At 37.4% G+C, this 16399-nt stretch overlaps 1 protein-coding gene across 1 annotated transcript in view; it reads left to right on the top strand.

Annotated features, from left to right (window-relative positions):
* The first annotated feature begins 7412 nt into the window (after positions 1 to 7412).
* Positions 7413 to 16399, top strand: part of ZNF652 (zinc finger protein 652) — a 34657-nt gene continuing 25670 nt past the window's right edge. Inside the window, exon 1 of the mRNA XM_087713607.1 lies at positions 7413 to 7707. The gene's annotated coding sequence lies outside the window, so the exon portion shown is untranslated. The remainder of the gene's footprint in view (positions 7708 to 16399) is intronic.

The raw sequence follows: 16399 nt of genomic DNA, 5'->3' as shown, positions 1-16399 counted from the left end.
TTTTTGTAAGTATATTGTGTGCATGCATATGGTATGTGTGTGTTTGTAGAGAATGTTCTAATAAAGTAGTTAAAAAGTGATTGATATGACATTGCATGTATTGTAAGATCAGTGTTTCAGTTAATAGTTCCCAACATCTTTCTCATTAGACCTGGAAATGGATTGGCTTGAAACTATCTTTGATTATCAATTCTACAATTAAGGATAGAAGAGGTAGATCTTGCTTTGCCCTGACCATGGCCCTTTGCTCTATCTACTGTGTTAAGAGGCCCTGTATTCACCAATCATAATGAATTTCCTTTGTCACATCCTGCCCTGAGAGTAAGATGTAAAACAATTTAAATACTGAAATTCAGGGAAGGACAAAGAAGGAAACTCGGAAAAGGACCAAGATGTCTGAATTCTGGATTTCTCAACCTCCTGATTTTATGCAAACATGCATAAAATCTGCCTTACATATTGTTCCTTCTTATGCCACAAAACTAGCAAATGGAGCATTCTGGAAAGAAAATACTCTGTTTTGTTCCTGAATGGTATTCATATTTGTTTTTGTCCTGTACCTATGTGATACACTTCTTACTGGCCAGCATGTCCATGTTATCTCTAGATACTTGTTATGTCTAGATGTTGCCATTGCCATTTACAATATAGATAGATCTAGGATTCTTTGGTAGCATGAAAGGGAATCCTTTAAACAGACCACCCACGTGTAATGATGTCTAGGCTCCAGTCTAACCCCCTATAGTCTTTTTTGTCAATAGCTCTTTAGTCCCACAAAATCATGCTGTAAACAGAAGCAAAAAGCCTCTTTGCTATTCCTGCCAGTTTCCTCTGTGGCCATCCCTCTACCTAATACCCTCTGGAACCTTTAACAGCTCTTTTAGTGAAAACTGCTTGTAAGAGCAGAAATGGTGGAAATACAGACCCAGTGGGGCAATATAGAACTCGAGGATTATCTCCTTACCCCCTTCTGTGACTGCCTTATTGTGCACTTCTATTATGTTCTCTTCTTTGTACTTGTTTGTTAGAAACGTAGTGCTAAATCTTCCTTCTTGGTCCAAATTGATCTGAGAGGAAAAGAAGCCTGTCTTCTTTATCAGAGGAAGAGTTAAAATTGAATTAGAACAGATTCCCAGTACCAGATGCAGACATTTTAGCCCTCCCTTTGGATTAAAAGAGGTGGGAACTTTTGCCTGTTGGCTCCATTTTCAGTGATCAAGAATATATAAAGATCAATACTGGAAGTTTTTTAAGAGATTGGACAACCTGAAATGGCATAGGGCTTCCTGCCTAAGCAGAGTATTGGACTTGAAAACCTTCAAGGTCCCTTTCAACTCTGTTATTCTGTTCTATTCTATATGCAAAAGTAAAGGGAAGAGTGACTGGGCTGAGATTTTGACCAAATAAAAGACAAACCTATGATCACAACTGAGCCCAAAATTTATGTTGCTAAGTGAGAAATTTGTTGAGTCTTGCTTCATTTTGTGACTTTTTGTGCCACATTTGTTAAATGAATCACTGCAGTTGTTAAATTAGTAACCTGGTTCTTAAGTGAATCGGGTTTCCCCACTGACTTTGTTTGTCAGAAATTTGCAAAAGGTGATCACATGACCCTGGGACTCTGCAACCAACATAAATATGAGTCAGTTGTCAAACATCAAAATGTAAATCATGTGACCATGGGGATGCTGCAAAGGTCATAAGTATGAAAAATTGTTGAAAGTCATTTTTAGTGCTGTTGTAACTGGGGTAAGTAGAGAACTATCGACTGTAACGGTTCCACCACAAAACCGCAAAGCCCTTATCTGCGCCGACATAAGTGCGGAGGGCAAATCCGTGCCGTTCGAAGCGCTAAGGAAAAATGTGACCCTACCACAATGACATAATCGCGGAGGGCAAATCTGTGCCTTCCGAAGCACTCAGCACCCTAAACCTAACCCTAAAGCAAACCCCTAAACCTAATCCTAACCCTTACCTTAATTTAAATCGGCTTTCTGCCGCCGCGCTGTTTTAAAGCGCCCTTCTGCCGCCGCTCTGTTGTCGCAGCAGTGATGACGCGTGGTGATGACGTTGCGGCTTTAGCAACACGGTTTTATCACCGCTATTTTGACGAGCGCGGTTTTGTCGTGCCACGGACTGTAACGGGAGCAAAGATGGTTTGCAAGGACAGAAATATCTAGATGAGTGAAAGATATTGGTGTAAACTAGATCCAGCTAGCTTTATCTTCCTTCTTTGTTTTTAATTTAGTTGATTTACTTTTCTCTAATTTGCATGACATTACTTATTCAAAAAACAATTAGCCTGAAAATTATAAAATAAGTGTTTGTAAGATTTTTTTCTTAATAAAATGGAGCTTATTTCCAAGAAATATCCATAGATATCAAAAGAGAAAAAAACTAAAATCATTAAGTCCAAGGCCTAAAATTATCTATTTGTCAAACGTGTTTTAAGATAGAGAAGCCATATGTTAATTTAGATGAATTCCAGTTCTGATCTGTTACCAAGTGAAAATGTTAAGAGGAAATTAGAATCACCAACTAGAAAAGGGCCATGAGAAATAACTGAGGGCTGGAAAGCATCTCTGTGGAAAGTAGGTTAAGAATCTACAACTTCTAGAGGCAAGAAAACAGAAGGAAAATCGCAGAAATGATAATACGTGCAAAGAAATTTCTGTCATCCTGTTAGCAAATAGATCATAGAGCAGAGAGAGGTGTCTTTTATTACATTTCTTTTCTGCCTAGGCAATATGTCCTTTCATGCCAAAACTGAAATCAAAGGGGAGGAAAAATTGCAGACAACCCAAATAATCTGAAAACTGGAATATTTACCCATGGGATGCTTTGCACATGGTGTTTTGACTTGATCCCTGAGGAGGGTGAATGGGTGTGACACATTTGAGAGTGCCATTTCAGTTTATTTCAGTGCAAGGGGAGACTTAAATTTTAAACAATACAATACAATAGCAGAATTGGAATGGACCTTGGAGATCTTCTAGTCCAACCCCCTGCCTAGGCAGGAAATCCTATACCGTTCCAGACAAATGGCTATCCAACATCATCTTAAAGACTTTCAGTGTTGAGGCATTCACAACTTCTGGAGGCAAACTGTTCTACTGATTAATTGTTCTGTCAGGAAATTTCTCCTCAGTTCTAAGTTGCTTCTCTCCTTGATTAGTTTCCACCCATTGCTTCTTGTTCTACCCTCAGGTGCCTTGGAGAATAGTTTGACTCCCTCTTCTTTATGGCAGCCCCTGAGATATTGGAACACTGCTATCCTTAGTCCTTCTTTTCATTAGACATACCCAGTTCCTACAACCGTTCTTCATGTTTTAGTCTCCAGTCCCCTAATCATCTTTGTTGCTCTTCTCTGCACTCTTTCTAGAGTCTCCACATCTTTTCTACATTGTGGCGACCAAAACTGAATGCAGTATTCCAAGTGTGGCCTTACAAAGGCATTATAAAGTGGTATTAACACGTCACATGATCTTGATTCTATCCCTGTTTATATAGCCTAGAACTGTATTGGCTTTTTTGGCAGCTGCTGCACACTGTTGATTCATATTTAAATGGTTTTCCACTAGGACTCCAAGATCCCTCACACAGTTACTACTATTGAGCAAGTACCATCTATACTATACCTGTGCATTTTGTTTTTCTTGCCTAAAGGTAGATCCTTACTCTTTTCATCATTGAATTTCATTTTATTAAATAGTGCCCAATGTTCAAGTTTGTCAAGATCTTTCTGTATCTTAAGCCTATCTTCTAGAGTGTTGGCTATTCCTGCCAGCTTGGTGTCATCTGCAAATTTGATGAGTTCCCCATTTATTCCCTCATCCAAATTATTGATGAAGATGTTGAAGAGTACTGGGCCTAAAACAGAGCCTTGGGGTACTCCACTCCATACTTCCCTCCATGTAGATGCAGTTCCATTGAGGACTACATGTTGAGTGTAGTTGGTCAGCCAGTTATGAATCCATCTGGTGGTGATGCTGTCTAACCCACATTCTTCTACTTTATCTAATAGTAAGTTATGGTCTACCTTATCAAATGCCTTACTGAAGTCCAAGTAAGCTATATTGACGGTATTCCATATTATGGTTGTTATTAGATCTTACATTATTATTTTTACGTGCCTTTTGCCGCAATAACAGAAAGTAGAGTTAATTTTTAAACCATTATGCCAGTTCTACCCTTTTCTAGATCAGGGGGCTCTGGTCACTCATGGCTTGACTACTGAACCACACTCTATATGGGAATGCCCTTGAAGACCACCCAGAAACTGGTCCAGAACGCAGTAATACAAGCAGTGAAGGGCATGCCTCAATATACCCATGTACTAATACATTTGCTGTGGAAGCTGCACTTGTTCCATCTGCTTCAGGGTATTGAGAATCCACCCATCTCACATATTGCCTGGTTGATTTGATCTGACATGGTTGGCGTCTGAGTTCCTTCAGTTAAGTAATGCCCTTTGCCAGGACCCTAAAAGCAGTACCTTTAGAATAAGATTCCTACCCCCACCCAGATCCAAGTGATCCCACTCTATAGTGTTTTGAAGAAGCCTGAAAATCTAACTATTCATCCATCTAGTGGTGAGTTGCTAACCAGTTTACTACTGGTTCACTTGTGTGCACCCGTGCACATGTGCAATGCTTCTGCTCATGCACAAAAGCATCCGTGCGGGTGGGCAGAGCCTCCCGCCACCACTACCGGTTTGGCTGAACTGGGGAAAAGCCTTTGGTGAGGATGATCTCCTTTTAAGTTTATTATTCTACAATCTTTTAACTTTTTAGTTTCTTGTTTTTATTGTCTTTTCAGATTTTAAATATTCTATAAACTGCCCAGACTTAAATAAAAAATAAATAATAAGAGTTTTGCCTTGTGGCTAAACTTTGGGGCATTTGAACTATTTCTAAATTCTATGTCTTTCTAGCAACAATTAGGACAGAAGTATTTGGGCTTTGTAGGCTACAGCTAGCCAATACTGCATTATATATATATATATCCAGTGACAATTGTGCAATTTACTTCTATTTAAATGATGGAGTCCAAAGAAGGAAGCAAAATGCTTTTATTGATTTTAGACCTACCACTTAGATATGTTTCAGCCTTCATTACAAAATTAATATTTATTGCTGCAATAATATATTGTAGGCTTCCCTGAAATCGAGTGCCTTCTAGATAGATGTCTTTGTACAATTATTGTCAGAATTCTTAACCACATAGAAATCCCAGTCAGGTTGAAGGCAACAATATCAAACACAATATATTGATGTATATTAATGTAACACAATATATCACACACTTCACAATTTTTGTCCTTCACCGAGCTGGGCAAGCTATGTTTGTTGTGGTATTACTACCTGGAATTTTTGTCTTTATTGTTAGCATTTTAATATTAGTATTTTAGCATGGCATCTGTGCCCACTTTTGAAGTTTAGGAAACCACTAAACCACCTCTGATCTGTTGGATCATCATTTTAAAGGTATTTTCTTACCAAATTCCTCAATGTCTCAACAACAGCAGAGCTTCTAATATAGGGCCTTCACAAGAAAAATTGAAATTCAGGGAAATATTCAGAGCTATATCTGCTTTGAAATTAGCCCATGTTGAACTGATAGCACAACCTCTAGGAGTTGACCCACAGCAGACTTTTTGTGATATTTTGTATTATGTCATAAAATATTTTAAAACATTTGCCAAATTCAAATTTCATGTGACTCGTGATACCAGATTTTGAATACATTCAAAATTAAGTAAGTTAGCTCTTTGAGGTACCTAACTTCAAAAACTGTTACTTATGATGTTTTGTTTCACAGTTAAAGGTTACAGACACCAGTTTTAGTAATTATGATAAACCATATTTTTCCTTTTAGCAAAAACCACTTCTTGATATGCGAAAATCAACTCTTTCAGGAACTCAGAATTAAACATTCTGAAGTCTTTAATTTAAAGAAATGTTAAAAGAAATGAAAGAGGGAAGATGCAACGTTTTAATTTCTCTTTTCCCACATCTAATCAATATCTTTGATTTGTAGCTCACTGATGCAAGACATTTATGCATTTTCTTTCTGCAGTTTATATGAAGATTTCACCCGTTTAATAAAATGATTTTGGTTTTGTCTGAGGCTTTTGTGGTTCATGTAGGTAGGGTGTGTGTGAAAAGCCACTTTACAAAGGAATTGAGTGTTTCTCTCAAATTCAAGAACTAGGTTCTTTACAACTCCACTTCACTCTAGTACTTGAGTTTCTTAGGCAACAGTATGTTCCAGCAAATAACTAAAATGCCATTGTAGTTGAATAATTTCTTCAAGTTACGTAGTCTTGTTTGTATTATTTTGTACAATTCCTCTGCAAATCAGTCTACATGTGGTTAGTTAATTAGCTTTATGAAATTTAGAAATCACTCATCTCATTCTCAAGAGCAACTTTTCCAAGTCTATTCCCACTGCAACAATACAATGTTTTCATTCTGCTGCCATTGTATAGTATATACAGAAATGTGCCATTAGATTTTTCTGACTAACTCAATCTTAACATATTAAAAGATCATGTTTTTTGTGGACCAAACTATTATTTTTTAATCCCCCCCCCCCGATTTTAACAATTAAGTGTTTTATTTCACATTAAAACTTTTAACAAGGATGCCTACTAAAATATTCCAGACAAAAAAAATTATTCAATGGAAAGTGTGATCCAAGTGATCCCACCCTATAGTATGATCCCACTCTATCTTAATAAACCCTTCGAATAAGGCTTTGGGAATTGGGATGTATCGGATGTTATTTGCTTATGAAAAGCTTCGGCGAAAAAATGGGCTTGCTTCAGCACATATGTTCAGTCTTTTTCCAACGCGCACGCGCGTACGTACAAACACACACAGATACACACGGTGCTTTTCTGTTATGGTGGGGGATATTTTATGCTTTGTTTCTCCTCCCCCCCCCCGCCCTCTTTTTGTCTTCGATTCTCACCTGAGGCAAAGAGCATGCCTCCCCTCCCCGAAAGCGTAGACATTGATTTTTACCACGCATGCGCTGGCCAACCAACCTTTCCATTGTAACGTGAGCGCGTTCATTCGCCCGGGACGGGACGTTGGGGGGGGGGTGGTGGACAGAGAAGCAATTGGCACAGTGGGCAAAATAAAGAGACGACGGTGGACTAAACTCTTTAACTGGCGCTCACGGTAGGGATTCGCGCTTATGCGCGCGCAGGAACCACGCCAGGAAAAAGGCAGAGATCGCTAAAAAAAAAAAAAAGCTGAGGAAAGCCGCGCGCTCTCGCGCGACAGCTTCTACGCAGGCGCATTCGTTGTCTTCCTCAGGACCAGCCAGAGAGCGACGCTTAAGGAAAAAACGAGTCAGGAAGGGGGGGGGTAGGGTTGGCGTAATCGTGAGGTTGACTGACTGACTGCCTTGGTTGGCTGCGACGAGGGCCACGTAGCGCTGCGGCGGCGGCGGCGGCAGCAGCGGCAGGGAGGGAGATCGAAGGATAGGCAGAACCACGGCGGAGGTAGCTGCAGAGGGGCCAAGGCCTGGTCTTAAAACCAGGCGGCGGCGGGGGCCCTAAGCAGGGGAGGGCAGGAAGGAAGGAGGGCCCTGACCGCCCTCTCCTTCCCCCTCCCCTCCCCCGCCTAAGCATGGATCGCGGCGACGGCGGCGGCGATGGAGCGGTGGAGGCGACAACAGCGGACGATCCCGGCCTGGGTGAGTTTGTGCAAGGCAAGAGGCCCAGTTGGCAGAAGGAGCAGGGCAAGTTTCCCTTGATGAGCCCCCAGACCCCATTCGTTCGATTAGTTGTTATCTCCCACTTTTCCAGGAAGTGCAGTGATGCAGGTTTCAAGCAAATAAAAGTATGATTCGTCAAATGTACATCTGAGCGCGTCCAAAGTAACTGATTACTGATATGCTTTGGTTAAAGTCATCAAGATTTAGCCCAGAGGACATAGTCATGTTTATCTTGAAACTCTTGTCTTCGGAGCAATATTTCTTACAGCCACCATTCACTCTGCAGAAGTGGAGATCGTAGAGCTAATAGAAATGATTATGAGCTTGGTTGCTTGGAAGACCTTAAGTTGAAACATAAAATTTTGAAAAGCTGAGATAGAAGTTGGCTTGAGAGATATACGTAGAAAAAATATTTACTTTGACACTTTAAAAATTATTGGACTTCATCATCTGAAATATTTATCTGAAGATTAAGAAGTAGTATCTCTATTTTGCATTCTTACATTAAAAGTTCTTTTTTGTTTTCTGAATTCCACCAGAAAGCAAAGAAGTTCTTGGTGATTATAAACAAAAAATGTTATATAATATTTTTTGACATATTATGTATGGTTTTCCCTTTCCAATCTACAAAAATTTAGATATCTACTAAAAAGTAATCTCCACTGAATTATCACTGCATTTGATAAGGATTTGCTGTAGTTCAAATAATGTAAATAAAAAGAAATTCGGAGTTATGTCTCATGCTCTTCCCCAATTGTGAAATACACTGAAGTTGTCCAAATAGATTAATAAATAAAATATCAATGTTTGCATGGTTATAAAATACTTGACAGCAAGTAGTTTTCATAAAGCGTGTCTGTGTGTAAGACTTTTGGTGATATATCAATATGAAATTCAAGTTCAGACATTCTACATGAGAATACATCTTATTCTTCAAGTGCTAATCCTCCTGTGTGTTGATCAACAGTATATTTATTTTGATAAATGTTGAGAATGATATTGTGAGAGAAATTGAGAAAATTTGTTTGAAAAACCAACATTTGTGACTAAATTAACATAAATATCTGTTCTCCTTGATGTTCTGCCTGACAAAATAGTATATCACTTATTTCAAGTGAATTGATCTTTAGGGTGTCATTGAAGAGTAGAAATAGTACAATATGGTATAACAATACTGCTTCCAAGAAAAATGTGCAATTAGGAAACAGACCTGCACTATTTCTACAAAGATGGGTTTTGCAATAGTTATACTACCTTTAAGATGCAGATGGACATGAGATTTTCCAGAGCAAGAATAAAATGGAGAGAGATGAAATGTGTGGAGTAGGAAAGATATTGTACTTAACAACACTTGAGAATATTGTATATTACTGGCATCATGTGTTGATAGTGGCTGGAGGAGAGAGAAAACAAGATAGTAGCTGGTATTATAGAGGTGTTTAACAACCTGAAAACAAATTCATCTTTAGTTATTTTGTTTTCCCTATTATCTTTATGCCTGATAAATACCGTATTTATCGGCGTATAACACGCAGTTTTAAAACTAAAATTGCAAGCTTAAACCCTGCCTGCGTGTTATACGCCGATACTGCGTGTTATACGCCGGGTCCCAAACTGCCTGCTCCAGCTGATTCACCGGCGCCCATGATACTCATAGAAGTGCAGCATCCATTTCATGGCAGCGTCGGCGGCTCTCCAGCTACCCTGCCTGATATAACCCCTACCTTGCAGCAGTGGCGGCAGCTCTCCAGCCACCTGCTGTTCGCTTTAACCCCATCATTGAACAAGCGGCGGCTGGAGAGCCGCCCGCTGCCTGATTTAACCCCATCCTAGCAGCAGCGGCTCGCAGCGGCCAGAGAGCCGCCCGCTGCCTGTATTTTTTCTCCATCATTGCGGGTGCTTACCTTCCCGCCCGCCTGCTCTCTGGTCCCAAGTGTACGCGCCGGCATTCTCCCAATCAGCTGTGAGTCCGCAGCCGCCCGCGCTGCTGTTTTAAAGGCTGCTCCTCAGGACCCTCCGAAAACTTTTTGGTTTTCCAAAAAGCAGTGATTCTGATTAAGTTTTTTTGCTCAAAGAGGTGTTTTTTCATTTCATATTTGCCTTTTAAGAGGAGTTAATGTTATAATTCATGTTCTAATGTTATAAATTTTAATCCAACATTAAGTTCCGAGCTTCCAAGTCATTTATTTTTAATGAAAAAAATTTTTACTCAAATTTTTGTGTTAAAATGGGGAATGCGTGTTATACGCCGGTGCGTGTTATACGCCGATAAATACGGTAGTTACTTGGGTAATAACTTGCCAGAATTATATTAGTTCAGATTTTATTTCAGTGCACAGCAACTTTATGGAACAAAGTAGTTTACAGATTTATAATTTATATCCTTTAGAGAAAAGTTTGCACTTTATGTTGAGTTATGTTTATATTTCTTCTAGATGCAGTTCAAGGTGCTGGTTGTCATCTTTAAAACCTTTCAGGGCTTTGGACCAGGGTATATCTGGGATTGCTTAGTTCTGATTATATCTGCCCACCCAATAACTCCTCACTGCCTTCATCCCTAGAATTGCATTCACATTCTGTTGCTTTTACAGAGGTTATTAAAAACTGCTACATCATCAGGACTGGGAAATAGATATGTTATGAGTTTGTTTTACCTTGTAGTATGGTAGCAATTGTTATTGACAACTGCTTACTTGGTGAATAGAAAACACAGAATTGATAACAATTGGAATAGCATATAAACTTAAATAAAATAATAAATGGATAGGTGAATAAGTAAAAAATATATTCAGGTCAGTGTGTTTATGAGTAACACCACTTTTAACAAGAGAAAGTTGTCTATCTAACCCATATTTGTATTCTGTAACATTAATGCATGGTACCAATGGTACCAATGGAATTCCTATACTGATAATCTATATATTATATGCTGGAGAAATAAAATACTTAAAGGAAGACATGGGTAGTTGATTGATATCATGATTTGCATTACATGGTTAGGAAAGGCAAGGATATTTTCTAGTACCAGTAGGCTTCAATAATTTTAAAATATGGATATTAGCTAGATTCACTACAGTTTTGAGATACTACAATCAATGGGACTGTATATTTCCCAGCAAACTGTTCCAGATAAGAAACTGGATTGATTACAGTTGATATAATAATCTGTGTTCATTTGGAGCCACATTAGTTCTTTCAGTTTAACATAATGAATGAAATGTTTTCTGAAGTGGCGGTATGATGAAGGATGCTTTAACAGATTTAAAATTAATCTAAATTTGGGAGACACATTTTCATTCTGCATTCTAGATAATTTAATTAAGAGTTGATTTAAATATTATTTATTCTTTTATTGCTTGCTTTAATACAGTGTGATGGATTGCCTGTAGTGCAAGTTAATGACAGGACAGTTTCCGGATAGTTACTGAACCTATGCCTCACTTCAAATTAAATTCCAAAAAGTGTTTGGAGTGCAAATGTAGCACCTGCTTCTGTGGTTGCCATGTGAACCTGGCAGAAGGCCCAACTGTTTTAAAAAGTTGCATACATGTTTATGCTCCTGCATCCTCCAAAGTACTTTTTAAATATATCCATAGAGTAACATATTGTTTGGTGTGCAGGCCTGGAATTATTGGGGACAAGATTCTATAGTATTTTCTTTCTATGAATGTTTTTTTGGGGTGGGTGCTGATTTTATTATTATAATGATTATGGTTTTTTTTTTAATTAAAATGTTACTTTAAATCTATTTTAACATTGTTTTTGTATTTTATTACAATTTCTGTTTAATACAAAAGAAACATATTGAGAAAGAATACAGTGATTTCAAGTTTTATTTGCTTGCACTGACCAGTATCAATCCTCTTTCCAATGTTATCACTCCATCTTCCCAAATTACAGTAATTGAGTAATGGAATAGATTGATTTGTTAGTGTGTCCAAACTTTTTATGTTAACAAGGACTATGACATGCCATATGAAATCAGTATAGGCTGCATTATTAATTGTTCTTGTGTATGTACTGTATCCTGCATGGAGGGTAATAATTAAAGTCCCTCATAAAGGCTACTTTCAATATACATCTACCAATATTTTATTGATTTCAATTCTGAATTGTGTCATGTCCCTCAAGTATTTGGATTAAGAAACTAAATCAGCCCTTATTGGTAGATCTGCCCTTTTTTGTTCTTATTAATTGAAAATGGGATGATGTTTTAAAGACTCGGAAGTATGTTACATTATTATTACTATTTTGGATGTCTTATTTTTACATGTCAATGCTTCACCCTGTACAGTATATTAAATTGTTGGGGGATTTTTGGTTTCTTTTGGCTTTGATCGTCTTTGTGTCATCAATCACTGCTGTAAAACTAACAGCTATTTAATATGGTTAAGTAAATGATTTTTTAAACCTCTTACTGTTCTAATGTACAGGTACATTATATCACTTCCTCTTCAATCATAGATTCCAGTTCAGCTACTCTTTTTAACAGAAAAAAGAATAAGTAACAATGATGCCTTTAATACCCTCAAACAACATCTGCCTATTTCAAATCCTTGGGAAGAACTCGAAAGGTGGCTAAAAATGCCAAATCCAGTCTAAATATCTGGCTGACTATACAACCAACTAAAAATAATAACATAACACAGTCATCAAAATGATTAAATGGGACATCTGTAAAAATTATCATGTCCTAGTATTGAAAAATTTATAGGGATATAGAATTGAAAAAGTTATTTAAAATGAGAACAAAATATTGTGGAATTCCAAATACAAACTGATAAAATCTTCGTTCATAACACACCAGATTTAACTCTGGTTGAAAAGAAGATAATTAATGTAGCAATACCAATAAATAGTAGAATAGAAAACAAAGAGTTGGAGAAGATCACAAAGTATCAAGACCTGAAAATTAAAATGGGATTATGGTATATGCAGGCCTTGTTGGGTGCCATACCCAAAAATATTGGCTGACACTTAGAGAATCTGTGCACAAAATTTTCACCTGTCAATTCCCCACCCCTTTAAGGAGCTCTGCACATACTTGGATCCATGCTATACTATGCTGATACATTATAACATACTAAATTCTTGAGAAGAAGTCACTGCACATGAATGCCAATATTAGCCAAAGAACTGACAGTTGTGATGATGTGATAATCATCATCATTCAGCATTGACAAAAATCACAATCAGTTGATTTCAAAAGGCAGCTTTATTTGGAACAGTTTATAACCTGCCATCAGACTTCAACATGATCAAACAACATCTGCCTATTCCAGATCCCTGGAAATGACTTGAAAGGTGAATAAAAAAGCCAGATCCATTCTAAACATCTGGCTGATTGTGCAATGAACCTTTATGTGATTCAAGCTTCATATGGATAGTTTAAATGCAGCTTTCATGGGCATTGTACTTTTATTATATTTCCAGTAATAAAAGTTGCTTTGTGGTTGAATTACATGTTTCAGTAAAGTAATTTTTGTACCTTTTGTTATCACTCATTTTCTGCTTCCCCAGCATTGTTCATTTCACATTTTTAGCACATGCATGTGGAAATGTGCAAGATTCTGTGTTTTGTTCATTTCCACCTTCCCATAAATGTACCTAAATTGTCAAATATGTCTTTTCTGTGTATTAAAGAAATTTGAAAAAATATATTGAATGTGTGTGGCCTCTTATAAATGACACAATGAAATTATGTATTATCTGTTAGAATTGACATTCTCTTGAATATATATTATTCTGGAAAGTATGATTCAGAAAATGTCACCTTCTACTAGGAAGATTCTTCTTTAAAGGGCAACTTTTATGTTTATTCTATGTCTTGCAATGACCAGAACTCAAAAGAGTTTAAATCTCAGATTATAATATGTACATTTCTTTTAATCAAACTGATGGATATTTTATTGCAATATCATTTAACTATTTTCCCTAAATAATATCTTTCCATACAACTTTGGATGGAGGAAAATCTAATAAGTTCTATGGACTTTGGGATCCCATTAAAATGGTCTTATATGGCCCTAGCTTTTATAAATGTAATTTGCTTTTCTGGTTAGCTGATACTCAGTGTATAATGCTAGTACTGGCAATTTCCAATAAAAATGAAATTGATGAAGTGATGCCGCCTGGTGGTCAGTATAATTCAGAAGAGCAGATATCTTAGATTGGATTTTAAATTACATTGTTGTATCTGTTTGATTGATTATGTACTATCATGTTGGTATCCACTTTTAGCAGTCACACTGACCGTTTTTCAACAGAGGATCTGTCCCCAACTTGGACCTTCAAGACTTCCATTGATGCACCTATTGCAACTGTACTGTCCATCCACCTTGCTGGTTGGCCATCCCTTCCTTCTGATTATGCCACACACAAATATGTAGGTTTGGATTATTTTCCTATAAATAAATGAACTTTTGATTCGTTACTTGGATTATCTTTATCTAGTTTCAGAACCTATGTGGAAAACAGATCCCATTTTGATCATATTTATGCAGAATATTGAAAATTCAATTCAAAAACTTTTAAGAACCATTATATGTTTAAAATGCATGGAACAAACAGATAGTTCTTCATGTATTATGTTAACTGTGGCTTTTTAGTAAGGGAGGGAGGGAAAGGAAGGAAAGAAAGAAAAAGAAAGAATGAATGAATTTGGAAACCTTGATCAACAACTTAGAGGTTTGAGTTGCTGTTGGTATGTAGCATATACTGTATGTATGCATATACAGGTAGTTCTTGCCAAGGTACAGATGCTTTACAGTCCATAAAGTACTTCCAGCCATCACAAAATATCACTTCCTCACACTGGTTGCTTGGCTGCATTTGGGGAACTTGACATCTGGCTTGCCTTTACGACTGGTTGCAGTATGGTGTGGTCACCTGACTACAGTTTGCATCTTTTTTTGCTGGTGTCTGCATGATTCATTTAACCATGGTGATTTGCTTCACAACTCCTGCAAAACATGACCAAAAGATAGTTCCAATCATGGGTGCCTCGATTTATGGCCACAACAATTTGTGATCAGATTTTTGGACTTATCATACACAACATCACGCTTAACGTTCTTCCAGCAAGCATTTATTGGAATGGAACTTGACTGAGTGATCCATTTGACTTTTGTTCAATGAATTAAAATATTCCAAAACATAAACCAACATATTTAAGAAGGTTTCTTGACTCTTCTCTGAAGATTTGGATGTACAGGGAGGAAAATTAGTTATATCTCCCTCTTGTTAATAGCAGTTATGGGTTACAATTCATCTTCAAAATAATTTATAAGAGTTACTTGTGTGCAATCCCTTTTTAGATTAAGGAATTGTTTTATAAATAATCAAATAATGCCAGAATATTTTAAAGCAAAAATGGCATATATGAATTTTTACAAGTAAATACATTTTTGATTAAAAATATAATCTGTATGACAACTGCATTGCAATTGCTAAAAGCCTTTGAAAATCTTATGTCAGAATCTTCTTAGTCTTCTAAAGGTTTAATATGTTACATTTATGACATAATATCTCTTGACACAGATATTGGGTTGAACACTTCACATTACAGTCAATAACAGCAAACAACAGAGAAAATTACTTAAGCTATTCAGTTGAGTCTGATTCTTGGAGACTACCTGGACAAATCCCTGCTATTTTCTTAGCAAAGTTTTTCAGAAATGGCTTATCATAGCCCGCTTCCTAGGGCAAAGACAATGTGACCAGCCCAAAGTCACCTAGCTGCTTTCTGCCTAAGGCAAGACTAGAACTCATTGTTTCTAGCCTGATGCCTTATCCATTACATCAGATTGGTCCTTGGGTTACTGGGAATAGCCCATGTAAATTATAAAAGTGTAGCGAAGTGAAGGGCACCTATATTCCTGCATGGCCATCCTGTGTTCAGAGTTCTGGTCAGAAGCAATTAAAAATGTTAATACTATATAGATAAAGGAAAATTTACCTTCAGTCCCAATATATGCTTGCTGCCTTTATTTAGTGAGGCATCTCAAAGAACAACAACAAAGATCATGGTAACTAAGTAAGGTTGGCCATAGCATAATACATAATACTGCCATGAGAATTAATTTGATGCAATAGCTAAAGGCACTGACATACAAACCAGGAGACAATAATATCTAATACTGCCTTAGGCACAAAGCCAGCTAGGTGACTTTGGGTTAGTCTCTTTCAGCACCGGAAGGCCATATAGCAAATCACTTGGGTAAAAAAAAATTGCACATTAAACTGAGTGGACAGGAACCAAAATTGACTCAGAGATTCCCCCTGCTCTCCCATCTTTGCATGAAAAGCACAGAAGTGGAAATGTTGGTGCGACCTATTCACCGAATGTGGCCATTTTTAGCATCCTGAAATCCCCGACCCACGTGTCCCATATTTTTGCAAAAACGGGTCATGCAGAGAGTTTAGGAGGCCTGCAGAGTGCTCGTGGGGGCCAGGTAGGGCAAAAACTGGATGTGTGGAGGCTAAACACTATTTGTTTCTTGTTTTCCTCTTCAAAATCTTGCTGTGTCTTATACGCAAAAAAATACGGTAATTGGGAACAGTTGTCCTGTAAGAATGGTTACTGTTACTATTTATGGTACATTTCATAATTGTTTGGTGAAATATTTACAAATTATAATTCATAACTAGATCTCATTTGAATAACGATTTC

This window comes from Thamnophis sirtalis, unplaced genomic scaffold, assembly GCF_051295495.1.
Source record: "Thamnophis sirtalis isolate CommonGarterSnake01/CBP01778 unplaced genomic scaffold, rThaSir2_p1.2 scaffold_4, whole genome shotgun sequence".
Classification (NCBI taxonomy): Eukaryota; Metazoa; Chordata; class Lepidosauria; order Squamata; family Natricidae; genus Thamnophis; species Thamnophis sirtalis.
This window is presented reverse-complemented; position numbering and strand designations above follow the sequence as displayed.